Source organism: Rhinoderma darwinii, chromosome 1, assembly GCF_050947455.1.
Source record: "Rhinoderma darwinii isolate aRhiDar2 chromosome 1, aRhiDar2.hap1, whole genome shotgun sequence".
In the NCBI taxonomy this organism is placed as follows: Eukaryota; Metazoa; Chordata; class Amphibia; order Anura; family Rhinodermatidae; genus Rhinoderma; species Rhinoderma darwinii.
The window spans coordinates 111,728,508-111,752,050 of record NC_134687.1 but is presented as its reverse complement, the minus strand read 5'-3'; the positions used below and the strand labels follow the sequence as shown (position 1 = coordinate 111,752,050).

The 23,543-nt window shown below is 43.7% G+C and overlaps 1 protein-coding gene across 5 annotated transcripts in view; it reads left to right on the top strand.

The window, feature by feature from the left end:
* NPY5R (neuropeptide Y receptor Y5) overlaps positions 1-23,543 on the top strand; it is a 96,546-nt gene that overhangs the window by 56,199 nt on the left and 16,804 nt on the right. Inside the window, exon 1 of one of the 5 annotated variants that reach the window (XM_075849671.1) lies at positions 11,861-11,997. The exons of the other annotated variants lie outside the window; for them this stretch is intronic. The gene's annotated coding sequence lies outside the window, so the exon portion shown is untranslated. Of the gene's footprint in view, positions 1-11,860; positions 11,998-23,543 lie in introns of those variants that run through there. 5 annotated transcript variants of the gene reach the window in all.

The following is a 23,543-nucleotide window of genomic DNA, read 5'->3' as shown; positions in this document are numbered from 1 at the left end:
CACATTTTTTTTATGTAATTTGAGCATAAATCCATTTGTAACTTTTACAAGCAATATAGTTTTATAACAATAAATTAAAAGAAAATAAATGATAGAGGACACACACAGCCACGCATAGATAGCGCCACACACAGCCCCCCTTTAAGATAGTACCACACACAGCCCCCTTGTAGATAATGCCACACACAGCCCCCCTCTTATAGATAGTGCCACACAGCCCCCCTCTTGTAGATAGTGCCACACAGCCCCCCTCTTGTAGATAGTGCCAAACATCCCGCCTCTTGTAGATAGTGCCGCACACAGCCCCCTTGTTGATGTTGCACACAACCCCCCCCTCTTATAGATGGTCCCACACAGCCCCCCTTGTAGATTGTGCCATTCAGCCCCCCTTGTAGATGATGCCACACAGACCCCCCTTGCATATGGTGCCACATAGCCCCCTTGTAACAAGAGCCACACTGCCCCCCTTGTAGATGGTACCACACACCCCCATGTAGATGGTGCCACGCAGCCCCACTTGCATATGATGCCACACAGCCCCGCCCCTGTAGAATGTGCCACACAGCCCCCCTTGTAGATGGTGCCACAGAGCCCCCCTTGAAGATGGTGCCAACCCCCCTGTAGATGGTGCCAGACAGACCCCCCCAGCGTCTTATAGGCTGCAGACCTAACGTAACTTGTAGCCTAGTGATTGCAGAGTAGGGAGTTGCTCCGCCAAAGTATTCAATTGCATCTGCATCCTAAGGATGCAGATATCATTGTATGTGGCTGTCGATAGCGATGTCACCAGGCATGAGGGGGCCCGTGCCGCCCAGCTGATTTATGTAATGGGCTGGGCGCCGCGGGTCCCATAGCAGCAGGGGGCCCTGAGAGGACGGGACTGCCGCAGAGCAGCCATATCAAAACAACTGATCGCTGCTGATAGGCGCCCTGTATGCTGGATGGCTGCAGAAGAAATCAGCTGTACCCTGCCCCTGAGAGAGGTGACCGGGAGAAAAACATTATTTTTTCCTAAATCTTTTCTAACTATACACCAACTTACTCAAGTACATTGACGACCCATGTGTCAAATCATAAATTCTGTTCAATTGGGAGTCAGAAAGAGATAAATTCAAATCCCGCTCCCACTTGTCCACAAAAGGAGGAGGAGGCCGCGTCGAAGGGGAGCCCAACATGGCATAGATAGCGGAAAGGACATGCCGCACCACACCCGTTCCCGAGCAAAGAGTTTCCAATGGGGTGATGGAACGGGAAAGTGAGGCAGGGGGTGGAAGGGAGACAAGGAAATGATAGAGTTGATTTGCCCTCCAGAATCCCAAAGGACACGGGTCAAGAGTGGAAGCGAGAGATTCCAGAGACGACCAGGAAGCTCCTATCAAAAAATGGTTAGCCCGATATCGGCCAGAAGACGCCCATCTCTGAAAAACAGGGTCAGACAGGCTCGGTGTGAAGGAAGGATGGCCCAATATCGGAAGTAACGGTTGAGGTAGAGGGTGGGTCCCATTAGAATTTCTGATTATTGTCAAGGTCGGGGAGATGGTAGGGTAAGATGGAGAGAGCAAAGAGGAATTGGGAAGCCAGGGTAAGACATGAAAAGGCGAGGAGCAGAAATGTGATTCCAATGGTATCCAAAGTTTGGTATCAGCATTACGAAGCCAGTCCACTAGCTTAGTGAGGTGAGTAGATCTGTAGTATGTGTAGATATCAGGTAATCCAATTCCCCCCTGTCTTTTGGGTCTATAGAGCAACAACTTTGAGATCCCGGCTGGTTTATTATTCCACATAAATTTGGAGAAGAGGGAGGAAAGAGCATTGAAGAAGGACCGAGGAATATAAATGGGCAGGGCCTGTAGTAGGTAAAGAATCCTAGGGAGAACATTCATCTTTAGTATCGAGCAGCGACCAAACCATGTAAAGGTACCAAAGGTCCATCTATCTAGATCTTTTTTAACAGAGGACAATAGGCGAGGGAAGTTGGACTCATAGAATCCCGATGTACGCGTGGTAAGGTGAACTCCCAGATATGGTAGAGTAGACGTGGACCACTTGAACTGGAAGGAAGCTGCAAAGAAAGCAAGAGCTGTTTGCGGCAAAGAAATATTGAGGGCTTCCGATTTCTGCAAATTGATTTTGTAATTTGATAGGGACGCATATCAGGAGAGTTCGGCGAGAAGATTGGGAAGGGAGATTAACGGTTGAGATAGAAAAAATAAAAGGTCATCAACATACGCGCCAATTTTATGGGTATTGTCCCCAACCTGAACTCCTGTAATATCAACATTATGACGAATGCATCGAAGGAGAGGTTCCAGTGTGAGAATGAAAATAAGAGGGGAGAGGGGACAGTCCTGACGGGTACCATTCAGAATAGGGAAATAGTCAGAAAGGACACCGTTAATATTGACTGCCGCAGAGGGCCTTGAGTACAGACTACCAATCCATCGGAGCATGTTAGATCCAAGTCCTATATGTTTCAAGGTCTGGGTAAGAAATCCCCAATCCACTCGGTCGAAAGCCTTCTCGGCATCAGTGGATAGAAGAACAGCTGGGATAGAGGAGGAGGAGAGATAATGTAGGATACTAATAGTCCTGATGGTGTTATCTCTAGCTTCTCTGGTGGGCATGAATCCAACCTGGTCATGATGGATGATATGCTGTAGCAAGGGAGTAAGGCGGGTTGATATGATTTTTGAAAATAATTTAAGATCTACGTTCAATAGGGAGATAGGTCTATAATTCGAACACTGAGAAAGATCTTTACCCTCTTTGGGGATAACCGAAATGTGGGCCCTGAGCACGTCGGGAGGCAGAGTAGCATGTGTGCAAGCGAATTATAGGCAGAAAGAAAATGATTCTGAAGGTCTGCCTAGAATGTTTTGTAGTAGGCTAATGTGAGGCCATCTGGGCCTGGGGCTCTACCCGTTCGAGAATCTTTAACGGCGAGTTCGAGCTCGGGAAGTGTGATAGGGTCTTCCAAAATCGAAATAGCGTCCTGGGGAAGGGTGGGAAGGCCGGCGCGCTGCAGATAATTATCTATAGAAATTTGGCGCTCTTCAAGGGCCTGTAGTTGGAGAGGCTGGGTAATCTTATACAGCTTAGCATAGTAGGCCCGGAATGCTTCTGCAATACGTGAGGAGAGGGTGTGTTTGTGACCCCGTTCATCCGTGATAAGAGGAATAAACGCGCGTGCTCTCTGTATGCGCAGAGCCCGCGCCAAAGTCTTCCCCGGTTTGTTTCCAAACTCAAAGAAATGGAGGCGACATCTGGCCAGGGAAGCCTTCGCATGAGAAAGGGATAAGCTTTTGAGTTGTTCTCGTAGTTGCCAAAATGTGAGTAATCTTGGTCAGAGGGGTAGAGCAAGCGCCACGTGTCTATTAATTGAAAATGATGCAAGGAAGCTTTTGCTTTTCTAAGGGAGATATAGGGCAGATGAGAGGATCGATTCGAGGTATCCAATATAGGGTCTAATGCCATGTTGAGGTCCCCTCAGAGGACCACCATCCCCTCCAGAAAATCCTCTAGATCCCTGGGCATGCTATCCAAAAAACGAGACTGTCCAGTGTTGGGAAGATACGCCGTACCAAACGTAAAAGTTGATTCTGCCATCTTACCCTTAACAAACAGATATCGTCCCGCTTCATCACAGCGACAATACACATACGTCCAAGGGGCAGAACGTGCAATTAGAATGGAAACTCCTTTAGTTTTAGAGTCTGGGGAGCAACTGTGAAAGACATCTGGGAACCTCCTGTTTGAGAGCTGTGGCATCTGGGCTTTTCGAAAATTTGTTTCTTGCAAGAAGGCTACAGAAGCTCGCTTCTTCCATAGAAGATGAAGCAGAGAGGACCACTTCTCAGGGAGATTAAGGCCCTGGACATTCAGAGAAACTATATTGAGTAGATCCATGTACCTACAAGGGGGGGGGGGGAGAATGGAAGGAAAGAAGAGAAAAAAAAGGGGGGAGGGGAGAAAGAAAAGACCTAAACTAATCCTATAAGGACTTAACGGAAAAACCGTAAGGACAGAGACTGTCCAGCAGCGAACAAGCGGCTGGGCAGTGTCCGACCACAATTGCGGAGAACGTAGTAGGAAAAAGCAAAGTGAGGTGCTCCAGAGAGAGACCAAGTCACAGCGGAACAATGAATATACTGCGCCAAAGAGACATAATAAACCAAAATTACATCAAAAAGAACAAAGGAATATACATTGCGCATACCAAAGGGGGGGGGGGGGAGTGGAAGAGAAAGAGAGAGAAACTACCATCCATCTAGTGGGCCATATACCAGTTCGGACAAAAAGGGGAGGGGGGAGGGAGTGGGTGGGGGGAGTGGGAAGGGAAGGGGTGGGAAGGGAGGAAAGGAAGGAGGAGGGGAGGAAGTAGGAAAGGAAATATCAGAAATAGGTGGAAAGGAGGAAATCTCCCGGAAGACAAAGAAGCAGACACAGTGCAGTGTAAACCCTTTCCCATGTAAACACATTAGTATGTAATCCCAAGCCCTGTCGTATAGTACAATGAGGCTCGAAATAGCCGAGAGAGATAACCGAGGGAACCCTGTAAAATAAGAGCATACAAACCCCTATATGTCACATAGTAAGCCAATTGAATGAAACAGTGCATGTAGAAATGTTTAAATCTGGGTATATCCTAAGCACAAAATCCCCCCTTTCCCACCATTTAAAGAACGCTAATGGAGAGAAAAAAACCCACACTAAAACAGTCCATGGAAGGGACCACAGAGTACTCACAAAGTCCTTTCGAACCTCGGGGGGGGGGGCAGATTCAGGCCGTGGGAGGCGTAATCGGGTTCCCATCCTGGGAAGCCCCCTCCAAGGCACTCTCTGCAGGATGAATCATATCCACTTGTCTAGGAAGGTTCGGTGGTCCATCCACATTCGGACGTTGTGGCCGGGGCCGGTAGAAATAGACCAGGGATTGTCCAGTCCAGGATTGGAACGGGGTCTGCTCCCAAAAAGACATGCAGGTCCTCCGGAGATCTCACAGTAAATTCTGCACCAGCTTTTCGTAGAATGATATGGAAAGGATGGCCCCAGCGATATGAGGCACCCGCCTCACGGGTCTTATCCAGCAAGGGTTTCACCATGCGTCGCATATTAAGAGTGCGACATGACACATCTGGGAGCAAGGTAACAGTCGTTCCTGCATGAGTAATAGGACCCAAGTCCAACGCCTTTCGGAGAAGAGCTTCTTTTTGTTGGTAAAAGTGAATGCGGCAAAGAACATCACATGGGCCACTCCTATTCCGGTCTTGCAACCTAGGTCTATAAATCCTACGGACTCTGTCGAGCTCCAGGTCATCCTCATCAGATAAATCCAACATTTTGCAAAATAGACGGAGCGTCACAATTCGTCATTACCCACCGTCTCCGGCAAGCCTCGTATTTTGATATTATTGCAGCAGCCACGATTTTCCAAATCATCAATATGCAGGGTGAGATCAGTCAGCAGAGTGGAATGAGACTGCAACGTAGTCGTGATGTTAGAAAGCGAGTCGTCCAAGTCGATGGAACGCTGTTGTACCTGTGTCACTGTAGCAGAAAGCTGTTGAATGTCATTGTGAATGGCAGAAATGTCGCTGGCATGCCGCTCCTCAAGGCGGGAGAACTGGGCTTCTAGTTCTACACGTGTGGGGAGAGCTTGTAACATGTCCCTAAGCTCAGAGAGCATGGGAGCATCTGCCAATTCCCCACTCGCAGCGTGTCTGGGATAAAAGCATAGCCGGCACAGGCTGACTCAGTGCACAAGCACCAGGGCTGGGCAGCCCCCGTAGGGGAGACTGTCTGCACGCTGTCTGTGCGGGAGCCATGTTGGGGCGAGGAGAGGAGGAAGGGGAATTTCCTGTGAAGTGGTGGGAGAAACGCGCCAGCAAGGTACCTGGGGTGGCTGGAGGCTTAGGGTCCACTTTCTTCCCCTTTGGCATGCTGTCGGCGAGGATCAGGTAAGTAAAAGTCTCTTAATAACAGTGGTGGTCTCGGAGCTCCAGACGAACGCAGCCTCACTCCGCCATGTCCAAGCCACGCCCCCTTTGTAGCGGTTTTTTTTTAGGGTTAGTGAAGTCTTTTTCAAAATACAACTTACTCTAGGTATAGCATTTTTTCTGGTGTTTTTTTTTTCTCCATAGGCTTATCTATAGGATTTCAAAAATGGCAGGAAAAATGCCTGTACAAAAATCACAAATTAAAGAAATACTAAAAATGTTGCAATTTTGTACTTTTTCCTCTATTAGGTGTCATGCACATTACAGAGCCATGTGCACGGAGTCTGTACAGAGGCACACGGGGTCCCTGCTGTTCTGCACTATGACATGTAATGGAGCATGCCACCATTTTTATATAATCCAACAGGAAAAAAAACTGTATGAAATTGAGTGCTATATATAGCAGGTGTCATATTACAGCTTCGTACAACTAAGTGGTCATACATACTTATAATACGGCTGTGCTCATGAGGCCTTATTGTGTCATAACATTGAATTAAATTTAATTAGGCTTTTATTTAAACTTTCCAATAAAAAAAATAGACTTAATTTTAATGTGTAAAAAAATCTTAAAATTTAATCAAATTCATTAGAGTTATTAAGATAGCAAAATAATTTAAGTAATTTTAAATCTTCATCCTATAAAATCAGAATTAGGGAGAGGCAACTGTGAGTTTTTTGTATGTACCATAGCTTTGCACATATGGACGCTGCAATTTTTCTCCATTCTTTGCAAGGTCTGATCCACAAAGCCATATTACACTGATCCCAAATATGGAACCCATAGCCTGCCATGGGTCCATACTGTACCTCCATGTGCCTACAATTTTATATGAAGAGAAGCAGAAGTTTATCCATGAAAAAAATATATATGCTGTATTAGGACCATTTAATTCTACAGGAGAATATGGTGCCTCATAGAGTAAACACATGCTGCACAAAGGTTTTTTTAAACATGGAGCTGTAAGATCTCTGTGTGCCGCCATACAAGGTCTGTGCATATGTCAATATCAGGTTCATGATCCAAAAAACTATTTCAGTTTGCAGTTCCTAGTTGCATGGAACTGAGTGAATAGCAGTTTTGGACACAGTCTTATTGGCAGCCACTGTTGATAGAAATGAGTCAATATTCTGCACTTTCATTAGGACATTGCGTACATCATCCAGACACACTTCATAGAGAATGTAGATTATACTGCCGGTGTAAACAATGTGAGAAAATGGACATTAACCCTTTCATGACCATGGGTCATTGATGCCCCTGTGTCCAGGTCAAATTTTCCATTTCTGATATGCACTTCTTTAAGCTATAATATCTTTGCAACCGCTTAGAATATCATAATTATTTTTACTTTGTTTTTTTACAAGACATATGAGGCTTTAATTTTCTAGATTAATTTAATTAATTCCATGTTTTTAGTTTTTATTATGAGCAGACAAATCCCTCACCGTCAGCCTGGATCGTTGTCAGGGGAGAGTGAAGAGAGTTATAAGGCTATTTTCACACGACGTGAAAAAAAAAGGCAGTTAAAAACTGTCAGTTTTTCATGGCTGTTTTGCATCAGTGTGTCTCAAAATATGAATCCATCTGCCAGCCGTCTGACCGTTTTTAACCGCCATTTGCCATCCATCTTTTTTGCCTGTTAAAAAATGGATGAACTTTATTTGTTAGGGTATGTTCACACGCTTAACCAAAAACGTCTGAAAATACGGAGCTGTTTTCAAGGGAAAACAGCTCCTGATTTTCAGACGTTTTTTATTCAAAGCTTCGTTTTTCGCTGTGTTTTTAACAGCCGTTTTTTAAGCTGTTTTTCTATAGAGTCTGTGAAAAACGGCTCCAAAAATGTCTCAAGAAGTGACATGCACTTCTTTTACTAGGGCGTTTTTTTACGCAGCCGTTTTGAAAAACGGTAGCGTAAAAAATGCCCCGTTGGAACAGAACGCCGTTTTTTTCATTTAAATCAATGGGCAGATGTTTGGAGGTATTCTGCTTCTGATTTCGCAGCCGTTTTCCGGGCCGTTTACGGCTCAAAGAACATCCGAAAATAGCCCGTGTGAACATACACTTAGGCTTTTTTCTGTCCCAACCCCCTGAAAACACCACAGTGCCCATGTAGATAGTGCCGCAATACCCCTGCAGATAGTGCCACATTGCCTGCTGTAGATAGTGCCAGTGGCCAGTGCCCACATAGTGCAGACTGTAGAGAGTGCGACAATGCTCACATAGTGCCACAGTTTCCACTGTAGATAGTGCCCACATATTGCCACAGTTCCCACTCTAGATAGTGCCACAAACAGTGCCCACGTAGGTAGCACCACTGTAGGTTGTGCCCACACAGTGCCACAATGCCCATGTAGATAGTGCCACACCCCTTATAGATAGCACCATCCCCCTGTAGATAGCGCCACCCCTGTTGAGAGCGCCATCCTCCTGCAAATAGCACCCCCCTGTAGTTAGCACCATCCCCCCTGTTAGATAGCGCCACCAAGGCTCCCTCTAGGAGTGGAATCCCTGTTCATAGTGCTCTGGCCAGGGATTCCACTCCTAAAGGGAGTCCATGACGTCTCTGTCCATATATGGACATTGATGTCAGGGGCTCCGTCTAGGAGCAGAATCTCTGGCTAGAGTATTGCGGACGCTCTGGCTGGGGATTACGCTACTACAGGGATCCCCTTACGTCACTGTCCATATATATTCGACATCAGGGGCTCCGTCTAGGTGCGGAATCCCCGGCTAGAGTGTTGCCGACGTTCTGGCCGGGAATTCCGCTCCTACAGAGATCCCCTGATGTCACTGACCATATATATGGACAGTGACGTCAGGGTCTCCGTCTAGGAGTGAAATCCCCGGCCAGAGCGATCTAACCGGGGATTCCACTCCTAGAGGGAGCTTAGGTGGTGCTATCTACAGGGGGCATGGTGCTATCTACAGGGGGTGCTATCTACAGGAGGGGTGACACTATATGCAGGGGGTAATGCTATATGCAGGGGGGTGGCACTATCTAAATGGGGGGTGCATCTACAGGAGAGGTGACTCTAGCTATATGCAGGGGGTGGCACTATCTACAGGGGGGATGGAGAGACATCGGGGGCTCCCTTTAGAAGCGGAGTCCCCAGGCAGAGCACTCTGACTGGGGGTTCCACTCCTCAAGGGAGATTTTGTGGTGCTATCTTCAGGGGAGGTTTGCTCTATATACAGGCAGGTTGCGTGTAACGCTATCCACAGGGGGGTGTATTCTGGGGCTTTCAAAGCCCCGGCGGACATGAGAGTGCAGCACTGCTCACACTGAAGCAGCACTGCACTCATTAAACCCCGTTCTAGGCTGCCAACATTTATATACGTGACAACTGCACGGGGCATCGGCAGTTGGAATGTATATATAGCCGTATGGCTGTCGTGAAGGGGTTAAAGAGAGTCTGTCACCAGAATATCCATATTAAACTAGTATTGTAGCATACTGTATGTATGTGTATACTAGTGGTATTGTAGAGGAGACTAACCTGTTTCTATCGTTTAATTTCAATTTCTGCTTTTTGCCTCCTTTGTAGAGAAATACGTTTTATTAAGTTTATGCTAATGAGTATTTAGGTGCAACGAGGGCGTGACTGTTGCACCTACAGATGTAGCCGTCTTTACCTTGACTTTTAATCCATTAAATAAACAGTGGCTAGATCCCTTATCTTGACTTTTTCCAATGACTTTTCAATGGTTTTTTATTGTGTGATATCACGCTGCAGCAAGTTATCAGAGTCAAGTAAAAGATGGCTACATCCGTAAGTGCTCTTACGTCTCTCCCCAGTTCAACCCCCCTCCCTCCCTTCTTACATTGATTTACAGAGGCCAGGCAGCATAATTGGCACGTTCATGCCTGTCCCCGTACTGTCTGTAATGCGCGTGTGTCCCTGCTCTTTACTCGGTGCATGCGCAGTACGATGTTTCAACTCTTCTTTCTAATCTAATAGAAGAACATGTATATTTGTTTATGGCTGTTTTTTCAGGGATCAAATAGCAGGGGAAATCATTGGTGGCAGTGTTAGTTCAGGACGAAGAACAGTACAGGATAGGGGTTGCAGCTAATACTTACATCTCTGTTGAAGCGATGGCATCTACTCACTCTTCTGCCAGGATCAGGGTGAGTATGTAATTTTTTATTTTTTTCTACTAAAACTATGAGTGGCTTTATCTACAGTGGTGGCTCTATCTATAGGGGGGCTCTATATGTAGTTAGTGGAGCACTACACCGTGTTCCAAATTATTATGCACATTGGATTTAAGTGTCATAAACATTTAGTTATTAGTTTTTAAATTAAGCTCATGGATGGTATGAAAATTACCTTTGCAAAGTACGTAGAGTTTATGGCTGACCACTTACTTCCATGGTACAAAAAGAATAACCGTGCATTCCGTAGCAAAATTATCTTCATGCATGACAAGGCACCATCTCATGCTGCAAAGAATACCTCTGTGTCATTGGCTGCTATGGGCATAAAAGGAGAGAAACTCATGGTGTGGCCTCTATGTTCCCCTAACCTCAACCCTATTGAGAACCTTTGGAGCATCCTCAAGCAAAATATCTATGAGGGTGGGAGGCAGTTCACATCAAAACAGAAGCTCTAGGAGGCTATTCTGACATCCTGCAAAGATATTCAAGCAGAAACTGTCCAAATACTCACAAATTCAATGGATGCAAGAATTGTGAAGGTGATATCAAAGAAGGGGTCCTATGTTAACGTGTAACTTGGCCTGTTAAGTTTTTTTTGATTGAAAGAACTTTTGATTTCTGTAAATATGACCTCCTGATGCTGCAAATTCAACAAATTACCATTTTAGTTCTCTTTACAACCTTTAAAATGTTTTGATCTCTGTTGTACATAATAATTTGAAAAAGTGCATTTTGAATTTTTTACTTCTAAAAAAAAAATCTATTATCATTAGGAGATTTTTTTAATAAAATTTGCATTATACTCCAACGGTTGATGGCTTGAAGATTATACTGACTGTCATTTGCATCGACTATTTAGGAAAATCAGCGAAAAATAACATTTGCATAATAATTTGGAACGCGGTGTATATACATATACAGAGGGAGCTATATGTAGGCCACTATCTACAGGGGTGGGCCATATGTGGAGCACTATCTATAAGGGGAGCAGTTTGTAGGGCACTATCTATAGGGGTGGGCTATATGTGGGACACTATATACGGGGGTGGGTTACCTGTGGGGCACTATCTACATGGGGCGATATGTAGGGCACTGTATATAGGGGTGGACTATATGAGGGACACTATATACAGGGGCAGCTATATGTGAGGCACTATCTACAGAGGTGGGCTATATGTGGAGCACTATCTATAAGGGGAGCTATTTGTAGGGAACTATCTACAGGGGTGGGTTATAAGTGGGATACTATATAAAGGGGTGGGTTACCTGTGGGGCACTATCTACAGGGGGTGCTATATGTAGGGCACTATCTACAGACTTGGGCTATATGTGGAGCACTATCTATAGGGGAAGCTATATTTAGGGCAGCACGGAGGCTCAGTGGTTAGCACTATTGCCCTGCAGTTCTGGAGTCCATATGTGGGCATTATCTACAGAGGGTTGTATGTGTGGCACTACCTACAGGGGCTTCTATGTAGGGCACTATCTACAGAGGCTCTATGGTGGCCACTATCTACAGGGGGCTATGGAAGCACTATCTACAAGGGGAACAGTGTGTATGGGACACAGTGTATGGTACTGTTATAATTATGGACACAGTGTATGGCGCTATTATAGTTAAAGGTGCAGTGTATGGCGCTATTATATTTAGAGGTGTTAAGAATTTTATCTTCGTTCATAGGTGCAGAAATGTTTTAAAAGTGAGAAGCTGAGGACATCTGAGCGGAAAACTGCAGAAATGGGTGGTCGGGAAAAATCCATCATAGAGGTCTGGACCGGAGGGAGAAGAAAAGAGAAAAAGAACTAGAATCTGAGACGTCACCGGCAAGTCACTTAATGTAAATGTTTATTCTGCCTCTAATCAGTACTATAGTCACTATATGATTTGCAGCGAGATGATGGGCGGTATGATTTTTTTATGTGAAACATCATCTCCGAGCTTATCCTTGCCTTTGTTCGGCCCATGCTGGGAGCTGTAGTTTTACGCCATACAAACCTATACGGAAGGGGTTGCACTAAATTGAGCTGTATTTGTTCCGGTGTTGTATATATTTGCTGAGCTTGGTTCTGGGGCTGTATACACTACCGTTCAAAAGTTTAGGGTCACTTAGAAATTTCCTTATTTTTGAAAGAAAAGCACAGTTTTTTTCAATGAAGATAACAATAAATTAATCAGAAATACACTCTATACATTGTTAATGTGCTAAATGACTATTCTAGCTGCAAACATCTGGTTTTTAATGCAATATTTACATAGGTGTATAGAGGCCCATTTCCAGCAACCATCACTCCAGTGTTCTAATGGTACATTGTGTTTGCTAACTGTGTTAGAAGGCTAATGGATGATTAGAAAACACTTGAAAACCCTTGTGCAATTATGTTAGCACCGCTGTAAACAGTTTTACTGTGTAGAGGAGCTATAAAACTGACCTTCCTTTTAGCTAGTTGAGAATCTGGAGCATTACATTTGTGGGTTCGATTAAACCCTCAAAATGGCTAGAAAAAGAGAGCTTTCATGTGAAACTCGACAGTCTATTCTTGTTCTTAGAAATGAAGGCTATTCCATGCGAGAAATTGCCAAGAAACTGAAGATTTCCTACAACAGTGTGTACTACTCCCTTCAGAGGACAGCACACACAGGCTCTAACCAGAGTATAAAGAGAAGTGGGAGGCCCCGCTACACAACTGAGCAACAAGACAAGTACATTAGAGTCTCTACTTTGAGAAATAGACGCCTCACAGGTCCTCAACTGGCAGCTTCATTAAATAGTACCCGCAAAACGCCAGTGTCAACGGCTACAGTGAAGAGGCGACTCCGGGATGCTGGCCTTCAGGGCAGAGTGGCAAAGAAAAAGCCATATCTGAGACTGGCTAATAAAAGGAAAAGATTAATATGGGCAAAAGCACACAGACATTGGACAGAGGAAGATTGGAAAAAAAGTGTTATGGAGAGACGAATCGAAGTTTGAGGTGTTTGGATCACACAGAAGAACATTTGTGAGACGCAGAACAACTGAAAAGATGCTGGAAGAGTGCCTGACGCCATCTGTCAAGCATGGTGGAGGTAATGTGATGGTCTGGGGTTGCTTTGGTGCTGGTAAAGTGGGAGATTTGTACAAGGTAAAAGGGATTTTGAATAAGGAAGGCTATCACTCCATTTTGCAACGCCATGCCATACCCTGTGGACAGCGCTTGATTGGAGCCAATTTCATCCTACAACAGGACAATGACCCAAAGCACACCTCCAAATTATGCAAGAACTATTTAGGGAAGAAGCAGGCAGCTGGTATTCTATCTGTAATGGAGTGACCAGCGCAGTAACCAGATCTCAACCCCATAGAGCTGTTGTGGGAGCAGCTTGACCGTATGGTACGTAAGAAGTGCCCATCAAGCCAATCCAACTTGTGGGAGGGGCTTCTGGAAGCATGGGGTGAAATTTCTCCAGATTACCTCAGCAAATTAACAGCTAGGATGCCAAACGTCTTTGATGAAAGCAAAGTTTGAAGGAGAAAATTATTATTTCAAATAAAAATCATTATTTCTAACCTTGTCAATGTCTTGACTATATTTTCTATTCATTTTGCAACTCATTTGATAAATATAAGTGTGAGTTTTCATGGAAAACAGAAAATTGTCTGGGCGACCCCAAACTTTTGAACGGTAGTGTATATGTACTGAGTTTGGTTCTGGTGCTGTATATATGTATTATGCTTGGCTCTCGTGCCGTATATATGTACAAGCTTGGTTCCAGTGCTGTATTTATGTACTGAGCTTGCTTGTGGTACTGTATATATGTCAGAGCTTGGTTCTAGTGCTGTATTTATGTACTGATGTTGGTTCTGGTGCTGTTTATATGTATGAGCTTTGTTCTATTACTGTATATATGTATGGGCTTGGTTCTGGAGCTGTAATTAGGATATATTTATAATAACAAAATTGCAGGGCAGATGGAAATGTTTTCAATTAATTGTATATTTAATGGGAACCTGTCTGGTTCTTTTAACCCACTTGAACGGGGTAATACATGACCTGACAATATTTCCAAATGTATGTATTTTTTAGATGCAGCAAAATGTATAAAATCAAATTTTAAAACGGCGCACACTTTATGTTAATTACTCATTAAAGGGTCATCAGGCGTTGCCGCTATCCTGAAAAGTAACATAGTCCTGCCTCCAAACCCATCTTTCCATGTTTGATTGACATCCCCCCAGCTGATACAACTTTCTCGGATGCACCATTGCCTTGTACTACCTGGGGGACTGTGTGGCACTATATGTATGTATTTTTTAGATGCAGCAACATGTATAAAATCAACTTTTAAAACGGCGCACACTTTATGTTAAATACTCATTAAAGGGTCATCAGGCGGTGCCGCTGTCCCGAAAAGTCACATAGTCCGGCCTCCAAACCCACCTTTCCATGCTTCCCCCATCTGATACAACTTTCTCGGATGCACCATTGCCTTGTACTACTTGGGGGACTGTGTGGCACTATATACAAGGGGGGCTGTGTGACACTATACACAAGGGGTGGCTGTGTGGCACTATGCACAAGGGGGAGCTGTGTGGCACTATACACATGGGCAGCTTTGTGGCACTATATACAAGGGGCTGTGTGGCACTACTAAGGGGGGGCTGTGTGGCACTATCTACTAGGGGGCTGTTTGGCTTTTTTTACAAGGGGGGGCTGTGGCTCTATCTACAGGGGTCTGTGTGTGGTGCAATCTACAGGGGTCTGGGTGTGGCACAATCTACTAAGGGGGGGCTTTGTGGCACTATCTACTAAGGAGGGGGCTGTGTGGCACTATATACAAAGGAGGGGGGCTGTGTGGCACTTTATATAGGGGAATCTGTATGGCGCTATATACAGGGGGGCTTTAAGGTGATGTCTACAAGGGGGCTGTATTGCACTATCTACATGGGGGAGCTAGGGGGCACTATCTGCAAGTGGGGTGTGACTCTGTCTATAGGCAGGGCTGTATAGCACTGTCTACAGGGGCGCTGTATGGCACAATCTACAGGGGGCACTATCTATAAGGGGGGCTGCGTGTGGCACCTGGGGGGCCCCAGTCAAGTGTTTGCTATGGGGCCCAGTCTTTCCTAGTTACGTCATGCTCGTTAGCAAAAACTTAATTATTAAACGTATTATTATACAAAGGAGGCAGTAAGCAGAAATTGAAACTAAACGCTAGAAACAGGTTAGTCTCCTCTACAATAGCCGGTTACTAGTTTAATATGGACATTCTGGTGACAGACTCCCTTTAACAAAACAAGGGTTTTCAAATCATGTGCAACCCTGCAGCTGAATTTGGTTTTGACAAAACAGTAAAAAAAAGAATAGCAAATAGAGTAGATAATTGGCAACATGAAAAGAGTAAATTAACCCCTTTAGGATGCAGCCTGTTTTGGCTTTGTGGACACAGATGATTTTTTCAAATCTGACATGTGTCGCTTTATGTAGTAATAACTTTCGAATGCTTTAACCTATCCAAGTGATTCTGAGATTGTTTTCTCGTGACATATTGTACTTTATGTTACTGAAAAAATGTGGTTGTTAAATTCAATATTTATTTGTGAAAAACACCAAATTTTAGAGAAAATTAGCAAAAATTAGCATTCTTCTAAATTTCATTGTATCTACTTGTAAAACAGATAGTAATACCAAACAAAATAGCTACTATTTAACATTTCCCATATGTCTACTTTATGTTTGAATCATTTTTTTCATGTCCTTTTATTTTTCTAGGACGTTGCAAGGCTTAGAACTTTAGCTTCGAAATTTCAAGAAAATTTCAAAAGGCAATTTTTCCAGGGACCAGTTCAGTACTGAAGTGGCTTTGAGGTCCTTATATATTAGAAAGTCCCCATATATCACCCCATTTTGAAAACGGCATCCCTCAAAGTATTCAAAACAGAATTCATAAAGTATTTTAACCCTTTAGGTGTTTCACAGGAATTAAAGCAAAGTAGAGGTGAAATTTACTAATTAAATTTTCTTTGCCGAAAATCATTACATTTTTTTTTGTAACACAAAAGGTTTTACCAGAGAAACGCAATTCAATATTTATTGCCCAGATTCTACAGTTTTTAGAAATATCCCACATGTGGCCCTAGTGTGGCAATGGACTGAAGCACCGGCCTCAGCAAAGTTGCACCTAGTGAATTTAGGCGCCTCCTTTTTTTTAGGAATATATTTTAGGCACTATGTTAGCTTTGAAGAAGTCTTGTGGTGCCTAAACAGTTGAACCCCCCCCCCCCCAAAAGTGTCCTTATTTTGGGATAATTTACTGAGAAACTGAAAAATAATTATTTGCGGGCTGAAATTGGAAAAAACTGTGATTCCTCCATTGTTTTTTGGGTTTTGTTTTTACGTCTTTCACCGAGTGATAAAAATGACAAATTAACTTTATTCTGCGTCTCAATACGATTATGGTGATACCAAATTTATAAAGGTTTTTTTTATATTTTACTACTTTTAAAAGAAAAACTATTTGTTAAAAAAAATTGTTTTCTATCATCACATTCTGAGAGCCATACCTTTTTTAACTTTTTGGTCGATTGAGCGGTGTGAGGGCTTATTTTTGGCAGGGCGCGCTGTAGTTTTTATTGGTACCATTTTATGGTACATACTACTTTTTGATCACTTTTTATTCCATTTTCTGTTAGGGCTAAGGTGACCAAAAAACAGCGATTTTGGCGTTTTAAATTCTTTATTTCTTACGGCGTTCACCGCTTGCAATAAATTACATTTTACTTTATTCTGCAAGTCGGCACGATTACGGCGATACCATATGTGTATAATTTTTTTGCTTTGCAGAGTTTACACAATAAAATCTGATTTTTATAAAATATAAAAAATTTTGTGTCACCATTTTCTGAGAGCTATAAGCTAAAGCTGTGTAAGGGCTTGTTTTTTGCGGGACGGGTGTTAGATTTTATTGGTACTATTTTGGGGTAATTGTGACTTTTTTATCATTTTTTATTCTATATGTTGGGAGGGGTGTTGACCAAAAAATAGCGATACTGGTGTAGCTTTTCATAATATTTTTTTGTGGTGCTTACCGTGCGAGAAAAAAAACATTATAGTTTTAGAGTTTGGGTCGTTACGAACGCGGTGATACAAAATATGTGTAGTTTTTTTTTTGACTTTTTCATTTTTTTTCCTATAATAAAAGACTTATTATAGGAAAAAAAACAGTGTTTGTTTTGTATGTGCAGAGCCAGAAATAGTGAATTTATAGTAAGATGCAATGTTATATCTGCGGCTGCCATCTGTGCATATAACCACCAGCAGTTGCTTGCATTTGCATACAGACTACATGGCCATGACTGACCCTGGTAAATGATGAAACATCTTGATTGATTTTTATCTGACAGTGGTATCTGGCTTCACCCAAAACAATGTTGCGTTGTTCAGTCACTCTTGCAACATTTCAAATCACCAATGGCAACAGGATGCATTAGCCGTGTGTAGCCTCAAAACACTTGGCATATTTGTAAATTATTCAATCCAAGTTTTTTAATGCTTTTTCTGTACATCCAAGTATCCAGCTGGAAGATGACTACTGTCGGTCTGTGTTTGCAATCATCAGCCAGCTTTGCTAACTGTTCCAATATTTTATAGCTGCTCTGACAGTCTGTCCAATTTACATTTTTATCTAGTATGTGGTCAAATTTGAAATTGATACTTCTACTCAATAATCCACTTTTAAACTTTGAAAACATCCTTTGGTGACAACATATTTTAACAGGTTCCCGACCGCTGCCCGTATTTATACGGCCAGCGGTCAGGGTCTCTGAAGTTCGCCGTATAGACTATTTACGGCGGCACTTCAGAGACTGTGCACGCGCGATCGCATGCACACAGCTCTATGCCCTGGCTGTTGCTAACAGCCGTGGGCACTGGGCAGAATGTCAGGGGCGAATCTTTTGGCCCCTGAACATGTGATCGCTGTGACAACCAATCACAGCGATCACATGCATTTCTGCATATAAAACAGTGTGCACGCGATCGCGTGCACACAGCCCTGTGCCCACGCTGTTACCAACAGCTCTGGGCACTGGGCAGAGTATCAGGGACCAATCTGATGGTCCCTGAACATGTGGTCGCTGTGAAAACCTATCACAGCGACCACATTTGTTTTATTTTGACTTTTCTGGCAGTAAATCTCCTGCCTCTTTTCTTCTCCTCAAACATTGTTTCAGTTTGAGGAGAAGAAGAGACTCGAGAGAATTGGTGCCAGAAGATTACAGTGAAAAAATACAGTTACACTCTAAAACATTCTCTGTATAGATAGATTTCTATCTATCTATACAATCTATCCATCCATCTATCTTTTTTTCTATCTATCTACCTTTCTTTATTTTATTCTATTAGAATAGGCAGGTAGGGAGTATATAATTATATATATATCCACATATATATAATATATATAGCAATAGCGGTTTATTTTTTTGTTAGCGGTAGTGTAGATATATATACCAGTTAGTTTGTGTGTTTTATAAAAAAAAATAAAAAAAAATAATAATTTGTTTAGTTAGTGTTCGTGTTAGTGACGTTATGGCGAGGAAGTTGTTTAGCGCCGAGGAGGCATACGCCATGCTGTGGTCTGAGTCGGAGACAGCATCAGAGATGGCGTCCGAGATGGAACCTGTTTTAGGTAGTGACGATGACAGCGTCACTTCAGGTTCATCTTCAGGGGACGTTGTCCCTGATGCAGTTGAAACTGCAGAACATGAAAGCGCAGGGCCAAGTAGCGCTGTAGCACGGGTCAGCCTGGTCCCTCCAGTCCAGGCTCTTGTATGGGCACCTGCCCCATCTTTTGGGCCCAGAATCCACGGATTTACGGCCACTCCTGGCATAACCGTGGACAATACAAATTTTGTCCAAATGGATTACTTCCATTTATTTATAACGGACGACATCCTAAATCAGATTGTCCACGAAACAAATTTATATGCCACGCAATATATAAGGCAGAAACCTTCATCCACCCATGCCAGAGATTGGACGCCCACCAATTTGCAGGAAATAAAAAAAAATTTGGGGCTCACCCTAAATATGGGTATTGTCAAAAAGCCCTCCATTAGGTCTTACTGGTCAACAAGACCGGCCCAAGCCACCCCAGTATATTCTTCAGTAATGCCCAGGTCTCATTATGAGACAATAATGAGGTTCCTCCATTTCAATGACAACGCACAGGCCCCCCCAAGTACCGATTCAAACCGGGATCGGTTGTTCAAAATAAGACCTCTGATAAATTCCCTGAATAATTTATTTCTGCAACTCTACACCCCTGAGCAGAATGTAAGCGTGGACGAATCCCTCCTCAACTTTCATGGCAGACTTAGCTTTTGCCAATATCTACCTTCCAAAAGGGCAAGATATGGCGTTAAGCTCTACAAATTGTGTGAAAGCGGGTCAGGATATACCACTGCCTTCAGGATTTATGAAGGGCGGGACCGCACAATAAATGTTCCTGGATGCCCCCCTGATCTTTCCACCAGCAGTAAGATCGTGTGGGAGATAATGCAGCCTCTGCTTCACAAGGGGTACCACCTGTACTGTGATAATTTTTATTCCAGTGTGCCCCTGTTTAGGCATTTGCATGCTGCAAGGACTGGGGCATGTGGTACCATGCGCAAAAACCGAATTGGTTTTCCACAGCAATTAGTGAGGAAGCGCATGGTAAAGGGGGACTCCTGTGCTTATGCATCTGAGGAATTGCTGGCGGTCAAGTTCAGGGATCGCAAAGATGTGTATGTGCTAAGCACGATTCATACCGCAGGAACAGTGGCAGTGAGGGAAAGAGGGGCAACATCGGACAAGCACAAACCAGTGAGCGTGTCTGAATATAACAAGTACATGGGGGGGGTGGATTTAAGCGACCAGGTTTTACAGCCCTATTTAGTAAAGCGAAAAACAAAAACCTGGTACAAAAAAGTGGCCATTTATTTGTTACAGGTGGCAAACCACAATTCATTTGTGCTCTACAAAAAAAACAGAGGCAGAGACACATACCTGGATTTCCAGGAAAAAATTATTGAAGGCCTCATTTTTGATGTTCAGGACACCCGAGAATGCCCCCAGTCTGAGGATGTCACGCGACTGACTGAAAGACACTTCATCAGTCGGATTCCCCCAACACCAACAAGAAGCAACCCCCAGAAAAAGTGTCTGCAGAAAAGACGGGCACCGCAAAGATTCCCGATATTTCTGTCCCTCATGTCCCTCGCAACCAGGCCTGTGCATTGAGCCATGTTTTAAAAAATACCACACTGTTCTGCATTGTTAGATTTTAGTTAATTCGTTGAAAATATATTTGCCCTACATTACTTTTTTATTTTTCCCCTGATTTTACTCCAAGGGTGAGGGAGGGAATGGGTGGGTGGGGGGTGGATGTCATGTTTGCATATTCTCTAAAGTTCATCTGCTGAATTGCTCCATTTGCATAAACCTGCAATTTCTTATTTATAAAACAAAGCCCTATCTGTCCTTTAAAAAGAGTGTAAAATTCAAAGATGAACTTTATTCACCTGCAGAGTTCTAGTCATCTAAAGAAGCGCATAGCAAAATTGTGAAATTTGCTCTGGTCATTTAGCTGTAAAACAGCCTAGTCCTTAACCGGTTAATATTTTGACATGTTCCTTATTATAGTAGTCAAGTGTAATAAAAAAAAAAAAAAGAATATATCAAACTAAGAGTTGAAAATAGAGTGGTAGGACCCAAGCTTTGATTAAATAGAGCAAATATTGTGAATGAATAAAGTGTGTGTGTGTGTGTGTGTGTCTGTGCGCGTGTGTGCGTGTGTGTGCGCGTGTGTGTGTGTGTGTGTGTGTGTGCGTGCGTGCGTGCGTGCATGCGTGCGTGTGTGTGTCTGCGCCTGTGAGGTGCATGTTAGATTTTTAGCTTATTTTCATACCCTTAAACCAAACTACAGATGTGTCCACCCATACCTATGCTTGAATTTGGTCAAGGACTCCAGTTTCTCATTAAACAAATTCAGTACAATATTGCGACATGCTAGCAAAAACCTTAACAGGCTGCAATTCACATCACAACCACTAGGTGGCTACATATAGACACATATACCATAGATATCTTGTGAGGATTACAAATCTTGTTTGTTTGTTTTTTAAAATCTAGCCATCTCGCGACACTCATCTCAGGATATGTTGCGATAAGAGGAGCACATCTATAGACCAATTTATCAGCTTTCAAGTTAAACTTCAGGATCATTTCAAATAAGCCTAGCTTTTCCTTTGGGCCTCATAATATATGAGATGGGTAAAAGGGATTGAGCAGGTTGTGTTAAATTTAGCCAACTGCACTTAAACTGGACTCCTCCTGCTCAAGCAGGCTATGTTTTAGGATTGCCCAAAATTTTCCCAGCTTTACTTTTTGGCCGAAATAATGTCATATGATAAAAAAAAGAAACATTTATGAAAATTGTTTAACACTTCTGTCAAACGTCTAATGCATTGGTTTGGAGAACTTTGTGTAGCAGGAAGAGAAGGCTTTCAGGGCGGAGCAGTAGCCTAGGCCAAGAGGGGGAATCTGTGAGGAAAGGACTTTTCTTGTTTTGCTATTTTGGTCAGTTATTTACATACAAAAGTCCTATAGGAAAATGTCAGAAAAAAATGTCAAACACAGACCATGCTATATTTTGAATAAGACACCACTGACCCCAAAAATGGCACAAACCAAAATGCTTCATATGTATCCTATTTGATAATTCACTATAGACTTTAAAGTCCTATAATATTTGGCAGCAGCATTTTTGACCTAAAGAAAAAGCAAAGATATTTGCCAACGAAAACAACATAAAAATGCGGCAAAACACTTTATGTGAATCCAGCCTTAAGGGAAAATAAGGAAAGTTTTGTTTCATTATGTAAGGAGTTTAATTTGTTAGACACTTTGAGACTACATCATCTGTGTATTGTGATGCACAAATGTCTATAGAAGTCCAAAGGAAAAGTTCAGCTCTGTTACATCTCACACACTTAGGCCTCGTTTACACGAGTGTGATATACACTGGCGTAGCTATAGGGGTCGCAGCGGTCGCAATTGCGACCGGGCCCCGAAGCCAGGGGGGCCCACGGCCCCCCGCACCACATCACTAAAAAGTTACTATAGTAACTCGGGCCGCGGGCCCCTGTTACTATAGTAACATACTTTACTTACCTTCCTGGTTCCGGATCGCAGCGGAGGTCCTGACGTCAAGCGCTGTGCGCAGCGCATGACGTCACAGCGCTATGCCGCCGCGCACAGCATCGAGACGACAGAACTCCCGCCGCGGCCGAAGAGGAAGGTAAGGTTAGCCCTGACTGGCGGGGTCCGACTCCCGGGACCCGCCAATCAGCTGCTTTGAAGGGGCCGCAGCACTCGTACGAGAGCTGCTCCCCTTCATTCCTGTCACTTCATTCCGCTCACACTGTGAATCGGTGTCGGCGATTCACAGTGTGGGCGAGTAGTGAAATGAAGGGAAGCAGCTCTCGTACGAGTGCTGCAGCCCCTTCAAAACAGCTGATTTGCGGGTCCCGGGCGACACATCAGCTATTGATGGCCTATCCTGTGGATAGGCCATCAATGTTTAGGGACTGCACAACCCCGAAGCCTACGATGTAGCAGGCTTAGGGGGCCCATGAGACAGGATCACAGATTGTGTGTGTGATCCTGTCTGCTGGGCCCTGTATCTAAGCCAATCACATGGTAGGCTTAGATACATGGCCCATGCGTGATCCTGTCTGCTGGGCCCTGTATCTAAGCCTACCACACTGTAGGTTTAGATACAGGGCCCCAGCACACAGTAATCTTATACTTATAAGATTACTGTCAGCTGGACCCTGTATCTAAGCCTACCTTGTGGTAGGCTTAGATACAGGGTCCCACAGACAGTATCACACATGGGCCCTGTATCTAAGCTTTAGGGTATGTGCACAGACACTAATTACGTCCGTAATTGACGGACGTATTTCGGCCGCAAGTACCAGACCGAACACAGTGCAGGGAGCCGGGCTCCTAGCATTATAGTTATGTACGACGCTAGGAGTCCCTGCCTCTCTGCAGGACAACTGTCCCATACTGTAATCATGTTTTCAGTACGGGACAGTTGTCCTGCAGAGAGGCAGGGACTCCTAGCATCGTACATAACTATGATGCTAGGAGCCAGGCTCCCTGCACTGTGTTCGGTCCGGTACTTGCGGCCGAAATACGTCCGTCAATTACGGACGTAATTAGTGTCTGTGCACATACCCTAAAACATGTGTTACTAATCATTTTTTGTGTGTTTTCTTACAGGTTCGGTCGTTGGACTACGGCGGATTCCAGGACTACTTCGATGACAGCTTTTTTTTATTAATAAAATGGTTAATGAGGG